The sequence below is a fragment of the Abramis brama genome (assembly GCF_963993115.1).
Source record: "Abramis brama genome assembly, chromosome: 2".
NCBI lineage: Eukaryota > Metazoa > Chordata > Actinopteri > Cypriniformes > Leuciscidae > Abramis > Abramis brama.
Window position 1 is genome coordinate 60,947,132 of NC_139964.1, and position 16,729 is coordinate 60,963,860.

General features: G+C 36.3%; 1 pseudogene across 1 annotated transcript; it reads right to left on the bottom strand.

Annotated features, from left to right (window-relative positions):
* Window positions 1-1,826: 1,826 nt before the first annotated feature.
* Window positions 1,827-16,233, bottom strand: LOC311078019 (transmembrane protein 94-like; annotated as a pseudogene). Its single transcript has 18 exons — window positions 16,165-16,233; window positions 14,750-14,832; window positions 12,397-12,472; window positions 11,695-11,846; window positions 10,976-11,077; window positions 10,605-10,691; window positions 8,901-9,013; window positions 7,978-7,984; window positions 7,533-7,683; window positions 5,465-5,480; window positions 5,317-5,416; window positions 5,034-5,185; window positions 4,064-4,175; window positions 3,905-3,989; window positions 3,633-3,731; window positions 3,045-3,153; window positions 2,810-2,909; window positions 1,827-1,963 (listed from the first exon to the last, which is right to left on the bottom strand). The product of its transcript is annotated as a transmembrane protein 94-like (transcript).
* Between the last annotated feature and the right edge of the window lie 496 nt (window positions 16,234-16,729).

Sequence of the window (16,729 nt, forward strand, 5' to 3'; positions counted from 1 at the left end):
TGATAATTCGCATTAACAATACTAACAATGCTAACAATACATAAAAACACAAACCAGCATATTCCCATCTCTGAAAGGTTATCCCATTTCACCTGGAATTGTATAGCTCTTTGTCTTTACAGTCTTAGGCTGTATGAAAATTTAATGAAATTTATTGATTTGTTAGTGTGAGTGATGAACAGCGTCATGTTAATGTTTAAAGATGTCAAAGTGTCTAGAGGTTGAATGTGGAATCTACGTATACATATCTATGGCGTATACTGCAGAAATACAGTAGAAAGAGTATTACTGTATGTTAGAACGCTATTACACAGCTAGTCTACATCATATTTCCACATACATGAGTGGTGCTGTTGACAGTTCTTCATCTGGGTGGTTAATAAGACAGAAGTTGTGCAGCAGGAGGCCAAAGCATGTGAGGAAGGTGCAGACGGTGTGAGACCAAACTTCACCAGGAAACACAGCACAAACAACCACAATGTCTACAAAAAACTAGGGTACATCACTTTAGCTGATCAGTTATTCAAAATAAATAAGTGTATTTAACAATAAGCAGATAATGCTCTTCCATGCCAATGACAGATGAATTAAAATTTTCAGAAAATGCATGACATACCCCTTTAAAAAACTTTGCCCTTTCTTTATCTTTTTTGGTAGGAATCTGAGATCTTTCATGATGGAATTGTCCGATGGCTTTCCCAGAAGGGACACACTGAAAAAAAAGAAGAGTAAATCATAATAAAATGATGCCTCTAAAAATTATATTATCTTATATATGAAACGTATGGGACTGTTATAATACATGTTTATATACAAGAATTTTATCTAACATTCATGATTGGAGCAGGTTACATTTTAAGAATCAAAGATGACCAACCACTTATCTGAAAGTTTAGGGGCACTCCTATCATTCTGGGTTTTTGTTTAGAACATTCGTTCATGCTTGAGTAAGGGAAAATAGAAACAGGACAGAAAGAGGACATCACTTGTGCCCAGTGGAGGAGGAAGTTGACACACATGCCAGAATCTGTGGAAATAAACAAACACACACAGGCTTACTCAGCTGCGCCTGTCAAACCCTGAGCTTAAGATGTGTTACTCATAACTTCTGACAGAAATAGCAAAGTCAAAGAAAAGGAGTGCATGTGAGACAGAGTAAAAGAGTCCGATGTTATGGAGTCCTAGATGTCCTCCTAACATGAGGGAATCAGTTCATTCTTAACTAAAAATTAAATGCTAATTTTCAATGATTCATTAAAAATATATATAAATAAGAAATGTATTAAATAATTCAATTATTCAATGAATTAATGTTTAAATAATTAACTTAATTAAAAATACATTTTATATAAAAGCACAATTGGTGTGATGTGTTTATGTAGTATTACTTAATTGCAATATTGCATCATATTATTGTGTCATATTTGAATTGTCCTAGACTCTGTATCTGATACATTCGCCTTCACTGGCAGTCATCTGATTTTTGGCAGAATGATGTCTTAATTTATTAGATTGTTTTTTATTTATTTTCAAATTGTGATTTTGTGTCAAAATTAAACTAAATTCATCTTTTTATGTGGCCCTCCTAGTCCTCTCTTATACCTGAATGAGGACAAGGGACAGCTGACACTAGAGCAAGAACAGAGAGCACATTCTGATGCCTGCCGTGGTGTGACGTGCCTGAGGAAAACAACATTATAAAGTGCATTCACCACAAATTCATCATATATAATACATTCATCCATGTACACGTGTGAGCGTTAATGTCCGTCCTCATTTTACCTGTTTGATGAGCCTGATGACTGTGTTGTTGTCCTGTTGGTTAAACTGTGCTGTGCAGGCCAGCCCACAGATGGCGCTAGAGAGCTGAATTACGCTCAGAGAGTCAGATGTGTTCAAAGTTCTATCCGCTGCATCAGAAGTGGAACAACAACATGCGGGAACCAGAGGATCTAAAGCAATGCTGTGAATTAATAGATCGGAAACAATGGATAATGTACAGTTGATTAATATAATATAATATATAAACATATAATAAAACTATTTTGTAAATACATACATATAATAAATAAAAAAGCACATAATACAATAATGCAGATAAAACGGCAAGTGATTCCACTTACAAAGACTTGGCTATATTAGTGAAACCAGGATTTGTGCCATTGTGACAACTTATCCCATATAAGTTGACATGTTTAAAGGGGTCATGACATGAGAAATCGCATTTGCCTTGATCTTGTGACATATAAGAGGACTTTGGTACCATTAAAACATCTTGCAAGTTCCATACTGTAGCTTAAAACATCCTCCTCATTATAAACAAAACATTTTTTTAAGCTCTAAAAACAGCTCATTTTGATATTGCGGGATCTGTGACGACACACGTGCAAATACATTTGCATATGACTTCATTTGGAGCAAGACATTGATGAATAGTTACACATCATCACACTTTAGACACTGCCCATTGGCATTCAGTCACTTAACGGCTGACATTTGCCTACACATGATGTGAGCGTCGAATAGAATCAATTATAATCACTGACGCTGTCTACACTGGATACAGTATACAGATGCACGTTCAGTTTCTGACATATTCCACTCACTTGAGTCTGTTGACAACAGGACAAATGAAAGAGTGAAAGGACTCGCTTTTGTTTAGTAAACGAGGCACAGTGTAATGAAGAGCGCAGCTGACTGTATTGGATCTGACGGAAGCTGCATCCCAAACTGTAAGTGAATGATTTCATTATGCTTTTTCTGTTAATGATGGTTTTATATGGATAATGTTTTCAAAACACTTACTCACCCGCAATAGGTAATGGGCGTCAATTCTGTTTCCTATGCAGACACGTTAGCCAATCATAACAGCGACAAGCCTTTATTGACAAGCCTTAAAGGAGTCTCCCCTTAAAAACAGATCATTTTAGAGAGGGTCAAAATGAAGGTTGAAAATAATATATTTTGCACATTCCATGAGCAAATTCATTCTTGGCAGATTGTAGGTAAATGAGCGGAGGTGAGTTGTAGGATAGAAGGATCACCTGATATCACTTTGTAGGAAGATATCATTGTTGTTGATGTTTTAACTGCTCCCGAGGCACCACACGACCTCTCCATCCTCCTGCATGATACACACAATCTCACATTCAACTACACACTCACACACGCACACACAAACACGCGCACACAAACACGCGCACACACACACACACACACACACACACACACACACACACACACACACACACACACACACACACACACAGGTTATAATGGTTGCTTTGTTGATGATGATATAAATAATTCTGATCAGTATTGCCAGATCTCACTTGAAAAACAAGCAATCAGCTCTGATAGAACAAGCCAAAAACAAGCAACTGCAACTGTTATTGGTCTCCCTCGGGGGGTGTTTATGAATCAAGGATTGCTTCATTTAATTTATCTGATAAAGAGATGTTTTAAAAAGATGTTGTTTATATTTATATATAAAATAATTAAACTTGCATCAGTAGTGGACCAACAACACATGGGAAATGGATTGATTAATAGGAAGAAGAATAAAAAAAATATATATATATTGTTTTTTTTGTGTGTGTGTGTGTGTGTGTGTGTGTGTCTGTCTGTCTTACTCTGGAATGTGCAGTCTGAATAAAGGGACCAGCAATGGAACATTTATCAATGTTCTGCAGATGTGGCCTCACATTCTCTATTCCTTTTGGAAGTTTGGCCTGGAAAAACAAGAATCAGGTTATCTCTATTTATGTCAAAGTGTGTGTGCGTACAGCTTGTCTATCAGTTTGTAATCCTACCTCCTGGTCCCAACAAAGAGAACAGCTTCTTAGAAGGTCTACATAATTCCTTTGTAGATATCTGAAGTGTTAACAATGTAAATGAGTGGCACCCTGTTTAAGTCCTCGATAAGACATGCTCCATGGCTCTTGACTCTGTCCTCTCTCTGACACTGTCTCTTAGCAGAATTTCCTCCTCTGAAATCAATGAACAGTACTGTTTAAAATTCAACAATTGGCCATAGACTTGCCAGCATGTGTCTGTCTCTCACCTTCCTCTGTCTCTGGCTCCTCCACGTTATCTGGGTCGAGAGGGAAGCTCTCTGATTGGAGGGAGATGTGACAGTTCCATCCTGTCTCCAGTCCCATTTTCTCAGCAAACACCTACTCATGGAGTGATTCAAAATGTAAATAACATGAATAAAACATTTGTACAGTCAATCATCCGACATTGCTTGAATAATGAAGATGTTAAAAAGCAGCTGAGTAAGCGACATGATTCAGGACATGTTCCTGGATCAACATCCTTTGAAGCAGAGGAAAAACATTCCTATCCAACAATCATAACCTGACCTAAAGTCAACAAAGACCCCATTTACTTTTTTATACACATTCCTGGTATTATAGTGCATGTTTTGTCAGTGTACAACTGCAGATAATTCCAAAGATAATATATATATATAATATACATTCGTTTGAACTTTCTATTCATCAAAGAATCCTGAAAAAAATTGTATCACGATTTTTACATAATATTAAGCAGCATAACCATTTTCAACAATAATAATAAGAAATGTTACTTGAGCATCAAATCAGAATATTAGAATGTTTTCTGAAGGATCATGTGAAGACTGAGAAAAATTCAGATTTGCTATCACAGGTATACATTATGTTTTAAAATATATTAGCATAGAAAACAGTTACAGTATTTTAAATTGTAATAATATTTCAGAATATTACTGTTTTTACTGTATTTTTGATCAAATAAACACAGCCTTACTGAGACTCTTATGACCCAATCTTACTGAATCCAAACGTTTGAATGGTAGTGTATGTCATATTAAATGTATTTAAATTTATTTTTAAATGTATTATATTTTATACAGCTATAGAAACTTTCCTCTAATGCCTTTAAAATGACTTCCCTTTTCATCTGATCTGTTCAGGCTATTGGTCAGCATTAACCGGAGGGCAAAATGCCTCAGGCTATTACTATGTGTAGGAGTGTTTGTGTCTGCTGACCTTACTTCGAACTTCCTCTTTAATGGAAAAATAGACAAAACGAATGCAAGAACTGTCCAGCCCTGAGATAAGTCTAACCACATCAGGACGAGCTTGATACTGTGACGACACCAGACCAAGAAAGATCTGCTCCCTGAGGGGGTGATATAGATGTCATACACACACACACACACACACAAACACACACACAGACGCACACAGTTTACCTCTAGATATTTTTTTTCAATCAAATACATGATCATAATTCTTCACACAATTATAATCAGACAATATCATCATGTACCTGTAGTGTCAGTATTGTGGTTCAAAGGCAGTTCCACACAGGTGTCATCTATTTGCGGGTCATGTGGTTGTAACAGTGGCTTAAAGGAAACAGCCACACACTGGTCAGTACGTCAATAATGAACATAAACAACTTAAAGAGCTCTGACCTGAACCACCTGAATGCTGCAGATTCATTTCGGCGTTGATAGTGTTGACATAGAAACACATACATTTGAGTCACGAACCACTCCGAGTATAAAGTCACAGGTTTCCATCTCTTCCAAATTACAGTAGTTATGGCGTGAACGCAACATAAGCTCATTGTTTTGGATCAGGAGGAACTGTAAAAGGTGGCTGCTGTTTCGTTTGCGCTGCTCAGTGACTGACGTCTGTCTAACTCTGCATAGCATGAAACACTCTGATGACGTGTGATGTCTGCGTGAGCAGGTGCACAGATGTATGGAAATATGGAAAGTTGAAGCGATTGGACGAACATTTTATGGTCCTACGCCTTCCACAGACGATATATATATATATATATATATATATATATATATATATATACCTTTATACCACTTAACTTAGTGATTGCTATCAGGATGTGAAGAGACTTTCAACCAGCATAACAAAAAAAAATTCTGGAACAAATTGCCTACCCTGCCTTTAAGCCAACAGTAGATACTCTAGAGTCTAGAGGGTGTGCCAGCAGTAAATGTACTAGAGTTGGGGTACTTGGACTCAATTGTGAATGAACTCAGACTCACAGCAGGTCACTCCATTGCATCTAGTGCTCTAACACTCACACATACAGAGTTCACAGCATGAATCTACAGTAGATTGAAGACCTGTCAGAGTCGGTGAGGTGTTGAATATCCTCACCATCCCAGAATTCAGTGCATGCACCCAAAATGACATCAGCTGAGCCATATGAGAACAACTGAAGATCTCCTTAGGACAAAAATAACATATTGTTCTCAGTGTAATTTGTAAAATACACAGTTTGTGATATTATGAAACTGTTAATCTCAGTTCAATTCAGTTCAATTCACATTTACTTGTATAGCACTTTTCACAATACACATTGTTTCAAAGCATCTTTACAGAAAATGCATGTTTCTACATTACAATTTAAAGTAATTTGTTATCAGAGGTGACTGTGTCCAAGTAATCTCCATATTTCAGAAATGTACAGTTCAAGAAAATACAAATCATGCAATTAGCTAAAATCATGTAATCATTTTAGGCAGAAACAATGAACTCTTTTGGAATAACATACTACTCATGCTATTTAGCAGTTCTACTGTGCAGTGTACAGATTTTCTGTCTAATGCTGCATTGTGAAGAATGAACTGAAAGTAATAAAAAATGCAATTTTTAACATCTGCTTCTTGATTATTTGATATGTTAAGATGCTTATTTTTACACAAAATCAGATTAAAAATGCAAAAATAATCCTTTTTATTTCCTATATGATACATCAATGATGTTACTGTTAAGTAAAACTAAAACTATAAAAAATTGCTTTCATTAGTGGAAATAAAGTTCGAATAAAATAAAAATACTAGACACCTATATGAAAATTGAAATTAAAGCTAAATAAAAATAAAAAATAATAAAAATGACAAAAGCACAACAAAATTATGAAAACTTAAACTTAAAAATGAAAACTAAAGCGCAAACCCTCTTTTGGCATTAAAAAACTACTGTCAGGATTTACTAAAGACACGCAGTGAAAAATTAGCACGTGGACAGGGTTCTTTTTGCGGCTGACCTTATTACATATGCATTTGCAGGAGTTTCTCTTTCAGATGCAAATTTTATGGGAGGAGAGCAAAAAAAACTAAAACCACACTGTCCAACATATAGTATCAGTGCATGTTCATGTGTCTTGTATCACTCATGGTCTCTTTTCTCTAGCATAATAATGATTTATGAATTTATGAGAAACAATTTCAATAAATACTAAAAATGTAAGAAATATTTCATGACCTTTTATTTATTTGGTAAGCAGCAGCCAAGCAAAGAGTGGGATAATGTATAATCTACAAATTATTATCATAAAATAAACCCCTTCCTTACATAATGCATTTTTTCACATACTATTTCTGTATACAGTGTACAGTATGCAGTAGGCATAAACATAGTAACTGCTTACTATTGGCGGTGCGTGTTGTAATGTCACAGGTCACGCGCGTCCAAGGATGTTCATGCATGTATGCATGTGTGTATGCTCACCGGCTTGTGAGATGTGAGAAAGGAAGCCGTCTCATTGACACAGAAGGTGGAGCAGTGATCTCTGGGTGTCCAGAGTAGGAGATGGAGGGCAGAGTGTAGGCTGCCACACTCATTCTCTGTTCCAAAGGATCATTTGCGAAGGTGGAGAAGCCTGTAGATATGAACACATGCACTGTTAGCAATACAATTACAGTTTTCTGAAAATTTGTTTGATGGAATTTGAAAAATATGACAGATTTCTGGTTACAAAACACTGATGAATCAGTAACCGTAATATTACAATGATATTTTTAGAATAACCGTACAATACTAAATAAATACCATGGTATTAATTAATATGATTAATTAAAAATGCTCTACTATTGGCCAATAACCATTATGATCCCAATATATTGTGCAACCCTACACTCTAGGAAAAGTCAATGAAAAATAGAGCCTAATGTACTCTGACCCTAAAACACAACACAATGGAAAATTCCATCATATTATTAACAAAGGAAATGTCAGTAATCTTAATGGATAATGTGCCATTGATTACCAGTACCTTTTCCATTTTTCTATGGATTTTTTTCTTACAGTGTACAGTACCATATACCACATTTCAATAGCGTTATCATCTTGATTTAATTTAAGACATTATTAGACCCATTTATAAACAATTTCAGGACCATCAAAAACCAACAAAGATATTTTTGTTATATTTATCAATACATTTAAGTATAGAGTACACTAAGATCACATGGGATTTGTTCACAGATATTCCTGCATGCTGATACTGTGACCAAGTGCATTCTGGTACACACTCAAAGCTCTCATTTCAGTATTGCATTACTTTGAGAGAGATAGAATAGCATTCACTGCCCCAACGTCACCTCACGTGAGAGATGTTATCATTGTAGTGCAGAAACACTAGGCAATATACACAGCCCACAGAATGAATTTTGACTTAAAAACATATGAATACCATTGCATATTAGATATAAAAATAAAAAAAAAACATCAAAACAAGTAGCATTTATTTCAAAGATAAAACATCAAGTTTGCAGGTGGCAGATTGTTGAATGCAATGACATGCATTCATTTTTAAGTGTGTCCTAATTCTTACATGCAAGTCTTTTTTGCTTGCTTGCACTTACAGTTCCAGATCCCAGACTGTGCAGCAAACTAGCGGTGTGGCAGAGAGTCGATGTTTGACCCCAGAACACTGAATAACATTTCTTGAAGGTCAACTTCCACATTTCCAATTCAATGGGAAAATCAGTTTCACATTCCAAATCATTACCAACAGTATATTCATTCACATGGTTACAGTTGTGAGCAATAAAAATACAGCCAGCTATTGTGTGGTTTCCTCTTTATTGAACGTACCCACCAGTCCGCTGGCTGCGATCCCATCTGTAAATGAACACGGCCTCTCTGTACATGCACACCAGAATAAGCAGGGGGAAAGTCAGGGGCAACAGAGGTAAAACACCATTAACCTGCAACAACATTTGATGTATTAGCAAGAGATACGTTTTTATTTTATGGTCAACATTTTAAAGAAACACTACTATTGAACAAAATTTAAATAATGAATCAATACTTAAACAGCTTTTCTTCCAAAACGTGTTATCTTACACTGATTCACTATGGTAAGCCTGTTATAATTGTTTATATTTTAGACCTGACGGGATGGTTTTTGTGGGAAATTGTGTACATGATATGTCACTCGCCAGTGCGTGTCTCGTCATATCCGTAAATAGAGAAAAAAGTTGCTCCGGCTACTTTGACGCATGAATGGTGTGGTTATGACATAGGTTAGTTGTCACGACGAGCGAGAAAGGTTGATATGGAGCACACTACATTTCAAACCTTCGGGGAATCAAGCCCTGAACAGAAGAGAGCGCTGGCAAAAAGAGAACGTGACAGAGCTCGTAATAAAATAAGAATTAACATTGGCTTGGTTTTTCAGAGATGGCGAGCACTGAGGGATCTGAATTGTTGTAAAAGTGACGCGAAGATGGTGTTTTATTACTCAACAGGTGAGTAAGGTATTTAATTGAACAGATAAATTTGCATATGTCGCTCTCTAAAACCCCTTTCACACAGAGATTCCGGGATTCCGGCAAGTGACCCGGGATTTGACCCGGGTTCGTATGATCTTGGTTCATTCACACTGCCAGTGATTTTCCGGAATCAGAGAGTGCGTTCACACACAACCCGTAAAAATCCCACAAAGACACGTGACATCGATGTGACTTGTAATGTCTCAGCAGCGTTTGCTTATGAGAAACCACGCTTGTGCATTTTTTTCTCTGATTCGATCAGAAACTTGCGCATTACGCGCATTACATTTCACTAACTGGCGAATGATCCCGGCTTCAGCGTCATCACTACGACACGGCATTATGTAGTGTTCGGCTTTTGTTCACACAGCGCGCGTTCCCGGGACTGAACACGGTAATGTAACTAGGTCCCCAACCCGGCATCGATGCCAGAATCAATCCCGGGTCATGTTTGCGTTCACACAGAAGGCGTTCTGGCAATTTCCCGGCAATTTGCCGGGATCATCGCGCTGTGTGAAAGGGGCTTAACAGAGTTGTAAAGCATTATCTATTGTGAAGGGTCATTTCATTATACAGTAGTTGTTGTAGCGCTGTGCTTGAATATATTTTCAAGGAAGAATCTTGTCTATTGGGCAGAGCTACCATTGTTTCCATCTAAACTGGTTATATTTCTTAAGCCTAGAATGTTAAGAGCAGAAGGATAATCTATCTCTCTTAAACATAAACATATTCATCCGCAGTCACGCAGAGCTGAAGCACAGCCATAATAATGTTCTTTTGCAAAACGCCTTGTTTTTTAACTGCTAAAATGCCAAAAGTTACATAGTGTACCTTTAAAATATAAAACATTGTGCCTGTTTTGCTCTACTACATCACATGTTCTCACAAAATATGTAACAAAACACTCCTTATGGTTGATACTGATTTGGACTATAATATTTCAGACATTACAAGTATTTACATTTTGTGTGTTTCAGAGTATGTAGTGTATAGATGTGTGTATGCTTGTTTTTGGATATCCTACAGGTAGCTGCAGGAGTGTGACAGGCCATGGTCCCACACCAGGAACGCCAAACAAAATATGCAACAGATTCAGAGCCAGGAGCAGCACCTTGAGAATAAAGGTCAGATAGATGTCACAACCAATCCTGGACAGGGGAATTTTTTCATTTCATAAACAGTGAAAAGGCTATTTCAGTTCATACAGTTCAACACTAACAAAAGAAATACCAAAACACCATGGTACCTTGTTTTTCAGGGCAAGAAGCTTGAAAATTAACAAATACTAATTAAAACAAACATATACTTTGAAAGCAATGCTGAGCTAGTTACTTCTAATAAAAATGCATATGTCAAATGAATAACATACATAAAAAAAAAAAAAATGAGTCTCACCAGGACAAAATGTGCTGGGTCTCTCTCTAGTAAGTATTGCACAGTGAAACGTTCATTATCCAGAACTGACACAGGTCTTTTGATGAGAGAGCTCCACACCTCCTACATAAAAAGATCCATACAAAAGAGATGCTGTGCCAAATTCTGGGCTTTTTTCCATAAATCTTGCTCTTGTGAACATCCTGGGGCTGTAGTTTAGGAGTTCAAATGTATTGGATATGCTTTGCCATTGTCAATGATAATTTCTGTCATGTTGTTACAAGCTGATCCAGTGACGGCGCTGTAATAGTGGAATATCATATTGAATACAGTCTTAAGCTCTTAAGTCCTCCACTAGGATCTGTGTTTTGTGTCTGGCACAGATGAGCTAACATTTAAAGACTCTTATTCAAAAGAGAGTACTAGAACACCACTGGGACACAATAGTGCTTGTTATCTGAAACCCTTTGTCTTTTACTTCTATAAATATGTTGATGTGTCGATAAAATATAACAAAGTTTTCTGAAGTATTAGCTCACAGATTTTTGGTTTCTGTTGGCTTGCAGTACTGAACCTATTTTTATTTTATTTAATCTTATCACTGAGAAAACAAATAGCAAAATGATAGCTATAACACCAAAAAGGTTGACAGGTGTTGAGAAAAAATAAAAGAAAAATGAAATTAAAAAAGAAAAGTGAATTAATAAAAGAAGGACAATTTAGAAATAAAAAAACCCTACTGAACCACTTCGGCTGCTGGAGTCTTCGTTACTCTGAAGAGCTGTGGTTGGAGCAAACGATGTTTGTGGGGCCTTCCACTATCCAATGGGGATGGAGGAGAGGAGAGGTGACTAAACGCATCACTGCGGGATAAGACAACATGATCCTCTTCCTGTCCTCATAGACCAATCAGAGAAAAGAAAATAGTTTTATGACAGAGTAAGAGCACTCATTTTATGCTCTTGTGCAAAGAGAAAGTCATTTAGTTCCAATCAGTGATGGAAAAGAATGGAATTCATCTGTTGAAAACAGCATAAAAAGATACAAGGTAGGTATGTAGCCTTGGGCACATTGGAAACAAACTGTATTTACATAGCCTTATTTATTCATTATAATGGTTCACACGAAAATTAACACACTGCTCTTTTACATAAAGCATATGTCAAGCTTCCTAAATACTGGTCTGTTTGTCACACAATGCAAATTTTTGCTTCAGAGAACTAAGAATATTGTGCATGAGTCATATGGACTATTTTTATGCTGCTTTTTTTGTCCTTTTTGCAGCTTGGCAGCCTCTGGTCACTGTATGTTTTTGTATGGGAAAGAGAATTGTGAATATTCTTCAAAATCTCTCATTTTTGTGTTCTACAGAAAATATAATCATACGTCTTTTCACTTTTAGGTGAACTATTTCTTTGAGTGTGTCATGTATGCTCTCTGACCTGAATTCCTCTTAGTTCAGTTGGTGCTTCACTGCCAGGGCGTAGAGAGATAATGTCACCCTCCTCCACCAGCAGACTGACAGATTGGCAAGTTTCCCATCACATCCACTGTCCTGACACCACAGGGGAGGGTGGGGTGAACAGGTCCTCTGTGCCTCTTAGCCAATCAGAGGAAGGATGTTTCAAGAACTCTGGATGCCTCCAAAGAGTTACTTTAAAGTGACCATGAAATCAAAATTAACAATTTTTTTTTTGTGGAATATTGCAGTGTTTATTACAAATTATTAATCCGTGTATCACTTTTTTTTTTTTTTTATAATTCATGTGCCCTTGTAATCTTTAATCAAAATAACTTCCCCTCCATCTTGCAGCGACATCTCTTCTCTGATGATGTGTTTAGTGGCACGAGGGCGGGACAACCTGTCACTCACATGACATCACAGCAATAGCAAACCACAACCATGCAATCAGTTCACGATGGACAAAATCAAGTCTCAGCCAACATTTTTTCTTGTTTGAGAACACAGATATATGTCACATTAGGGAAAAATAGAGTAGGCTATTACAACCTCTGTTTCATGCTGACTTTAATTATTTTTCTTTGCAAGGTATTAAAACAATGTAGCTAGCTTAAGCTACAAAAATAGCTGTAAACTATAAAGAACTCTTAAAGTTTAAAGTTAGCTAGTTGCATTACCATCTACATTACAACAAATGTTACAACCAATCCTGGACAGGGGAATTTTTCCATTTCATAAACAGTGAAAAGGCTATTTCAGTTCATACAGTTCAACACTAACAAAAGAAATACCAAAACACCATGGTACCTTGTTTTTCAGGGCAAGTAGCTTGAAAATTAACGAATACTAATTAAAACAAACACATACTTTTTTTTTTTTTTTTTGGCGCGGTAACGTTAGGCCTACTACAGAAGAAAATATCGTTAGTTTTTTGATAATTTTGTCAGGAAAATGTCCTGCAGGTAGTTGAATTCGTTCCTGGTCGGTTAATGTCCAATTTATTCAGCGTCTCAGAGCTCTCTTTCTCCTTCTCTCTATGACAAGAATACTTTAATACTAATGAATGATAAACAGCTCCAAACGACCGTGTTCGGCGTGAAGCGACGCTGCGCGGACCGATCGGTGAATGAGACCGAAGTACCGCGAGAACGGTAGGAAGTACCATCGTAAATTTGATTCTAAACAACCGACAGAAAATACCAGAGATACACGACATGATAGCTGAAATATCGTCACGGACGAAGTAACATTGTGTTAAAACTTATTTAAAAACTAGATGCTAACTATTTAGTAATATCATTAACAGATTTGCTTTTAGCACTGCTTGATACTGATATTTCTTTATAATTTGTATAGGCTAGATCAGGGAGTGTTCCTCCTACTTTCCTGCAGAGCTTCCAATAGTATCATGCTCTAACACGCCTTTAATTTAGATCTTTTTAATGTCAATTATTTGTCTTAGACTAGACTTACTGGCGAGACCATAGAATAATGGGAAGCAAATGGACTTGCTTAGTGCCCTGCTTGTTTTTTTGCAGTTTGGAACAAACATAAATGACACAATGTTTAAAGGATTTTTTTTTTTAATTAAAAAAACATAACTATGACATAGTACACCATTAAAGCCCACAGTATAGTATAGCCTATTTCAGTTTTTATGTGTACACCTAAGTCTCCCAAACTATGAAAGAGCAACCTCTGGGCAATAAAATGTTCTCCTGGCAAGAAACGTAGATGAGCATGTCTCAACTATACACTTTTGTACTGTGTCAAAGTCTCCACACTGCGGGACATCTCCCCTCTCTCTCTCTCTTCAGCCACTGGAAGATGATCATGGCAACCAGCCCAGCCAGAAGGAGATGCAACAAGGTGTCAAAGCTGTGCTGTCACTATGACAACCATACAACAAGATAACTTGTGTAACATTGCAGACGATATGCAAATGACAGATGAATCAGTGTTTAAGATGCACAAAGTATTTTTTTGGCTGAAACCACAGTGGTTTTGTATTTTCCGAAGGTGTATTTGGCACCCACCAACCTTAAAATAAATAAATAAATAAATGCACTTAGTTAATATATGCATTTATGTAAATGTATTATCTTTTTGGTTCAATTACATGGCAGGTGATCAGACTTGTTGCACACAGGGCTGTCAGTAAAACCCCTGACCAGTGAAGACTGGACCAACGTACGGAGTGATGCAGAAAACACCTGATCCACGCTGCCTGAACAACATCATAACAAAAGGTAGTAACCTTCTAACAAAAGACCACCTCTGATGGTCTCAGGTTGTAAAAGCTCTTTGGGAATCTTTAATTTTAGCCCACTTGCCTTCCATTGGCCATCTGCATCTCTGTGTTGTTGCAGATGACAGCTGAGGATGAAGCTGAGCTGAGGATGAAGCCGGGCTGTCTCTAATAAGAGAGATATATTACAGAAACTGATTTGCATGCAAATCGTCTCTAGTGAGCTGAAATACATCAAGCATCAGTGAGTACACAATCTTTGAGATATGATCGTTTGAATGGGTTTTTTGTCAGTATGACCCTTGAATCAGTAATAACGTTTATGCAAATTCTTTCAAGAGGTCAAATGCAATCTCTAAATTCTAAATACTTAATGTAAAGTTAAAAATGGTGAACTTTAAATATTCCAATATACCAATTTATACAGTGCCACATGCAGTAAAATAAAATATATTTTAACAAAGTTATGAATTTGCATATGAGTTTGCAGTCTGAATTGAATGTAATGAGAATGTAAAAGGATTCTTTCAAAAAGGCTCCTGATTATGTTACCGGATTTAATCAGTCTGATAAATTGAATCACATTCTGAATGGTAAGCTACAGTTACTTTCAGCGATGTCCATCTCAAAACAATGCAAGGTTCATGAAATATATATTAAAGTTGTTTGTAATTACCTCAATTTTTTTATCTGAATTAACTATGCGTTTAAATTGAGTATATCTGCTAAAAATGCATTCATTATGCAATATAATTCTGTCTAAGACATGAAATTGGGCGAGCTGTGTGAGAAAGAGGTTTAACTTATACAATTTGAACTAAAACTACAAAGAGAACTAAACTAAAAGAGAAGCATCACTTACATTTATGCTAAGCTGAAAGAAAATGCTAACCTTTTTTATGCTAATAAAATTTAAAATTTATTTTAAAATGTAAACACTTTTATTTGCTAATATTTTTTATGCTAAGCTTTGGAAAATGTTTATTTTCAGTAGTTTATGTAATAACTTTTTTCTTAAAATTGTGTTGATCGTGATATCTTTATTCACCATATTTTGTGCATATTGTAATTTTAATTTTTTTTGCTCATATCGCTGACCCTTAGATGACTCTTATGTATATTTACTGTATTTCTTGCATCGTAACCATAATTTAAACTGTGATATTTCTGTTAAGTAACCATAAGTAACAATAGATGGCTCCTCATTACCATGTTCAAATCTTTAACTATGCTTACCAAACTGGTGCTTGCAATGAAAGCATAACTGAAATGATCTCCCTCCCTATATGAATCCTCAATGTTACCACCATACCATAAGTGTAAAGTTTTACTATAGTACATTTTCAAAAATTTCAAATAGTTGTTGTACTTCTAGGAAATATAATAATATCACTATTCTATTCATTTTAGTGAAAATATTGCTTCTGTACTCACTGGCTCAAAGCTATCCTTCATAAACGCTCTCATTGAGCACTGAAGGGCACTATGATGTTTTCTTACATCTTTGTGTGTGTTTGTGCAGGATAGGGGGCTGGGTGGATGCTGCCACCAGCACATGTTCTCAGACATGCCCACTGACTGTCATCTGTCAGATACAGAGAACTGAAATCATCTCCATACAAACAGTTAAATATTCAGTGCAGTCTCATGTGTAAGCTATTCAGTTCTGAAACGCTCTCTTTAAAATGAGTTAATCAAGCTGCACTAAGTCAAGAGGCAGAGATATTATGTGACCATGTGCGTTTATTAAATGGCGTGTCATCTGAATCAGAGCGGACGTGACCAACATGCACAACAATCGAACACATGCACAGCTGCAGCAAGTGCTCTTAATAAGGGCCATGTTGTTAGTTCAACAGAAACTGCCATAAAAAGCATGTGCCCCCTCCAACAAGATTTATGATTAAATATACTTCATAAATTGTTATATATATATATATATATTTTCTTCTAGAATGATCATTTTTATCAAGCTCGTACATTTATATTTAAGTTCAGTAATTTCACTTAAATTACAATTAATAGGTAATTTTCATTGCCATTTAAGTGAAATTACTGAACTTAA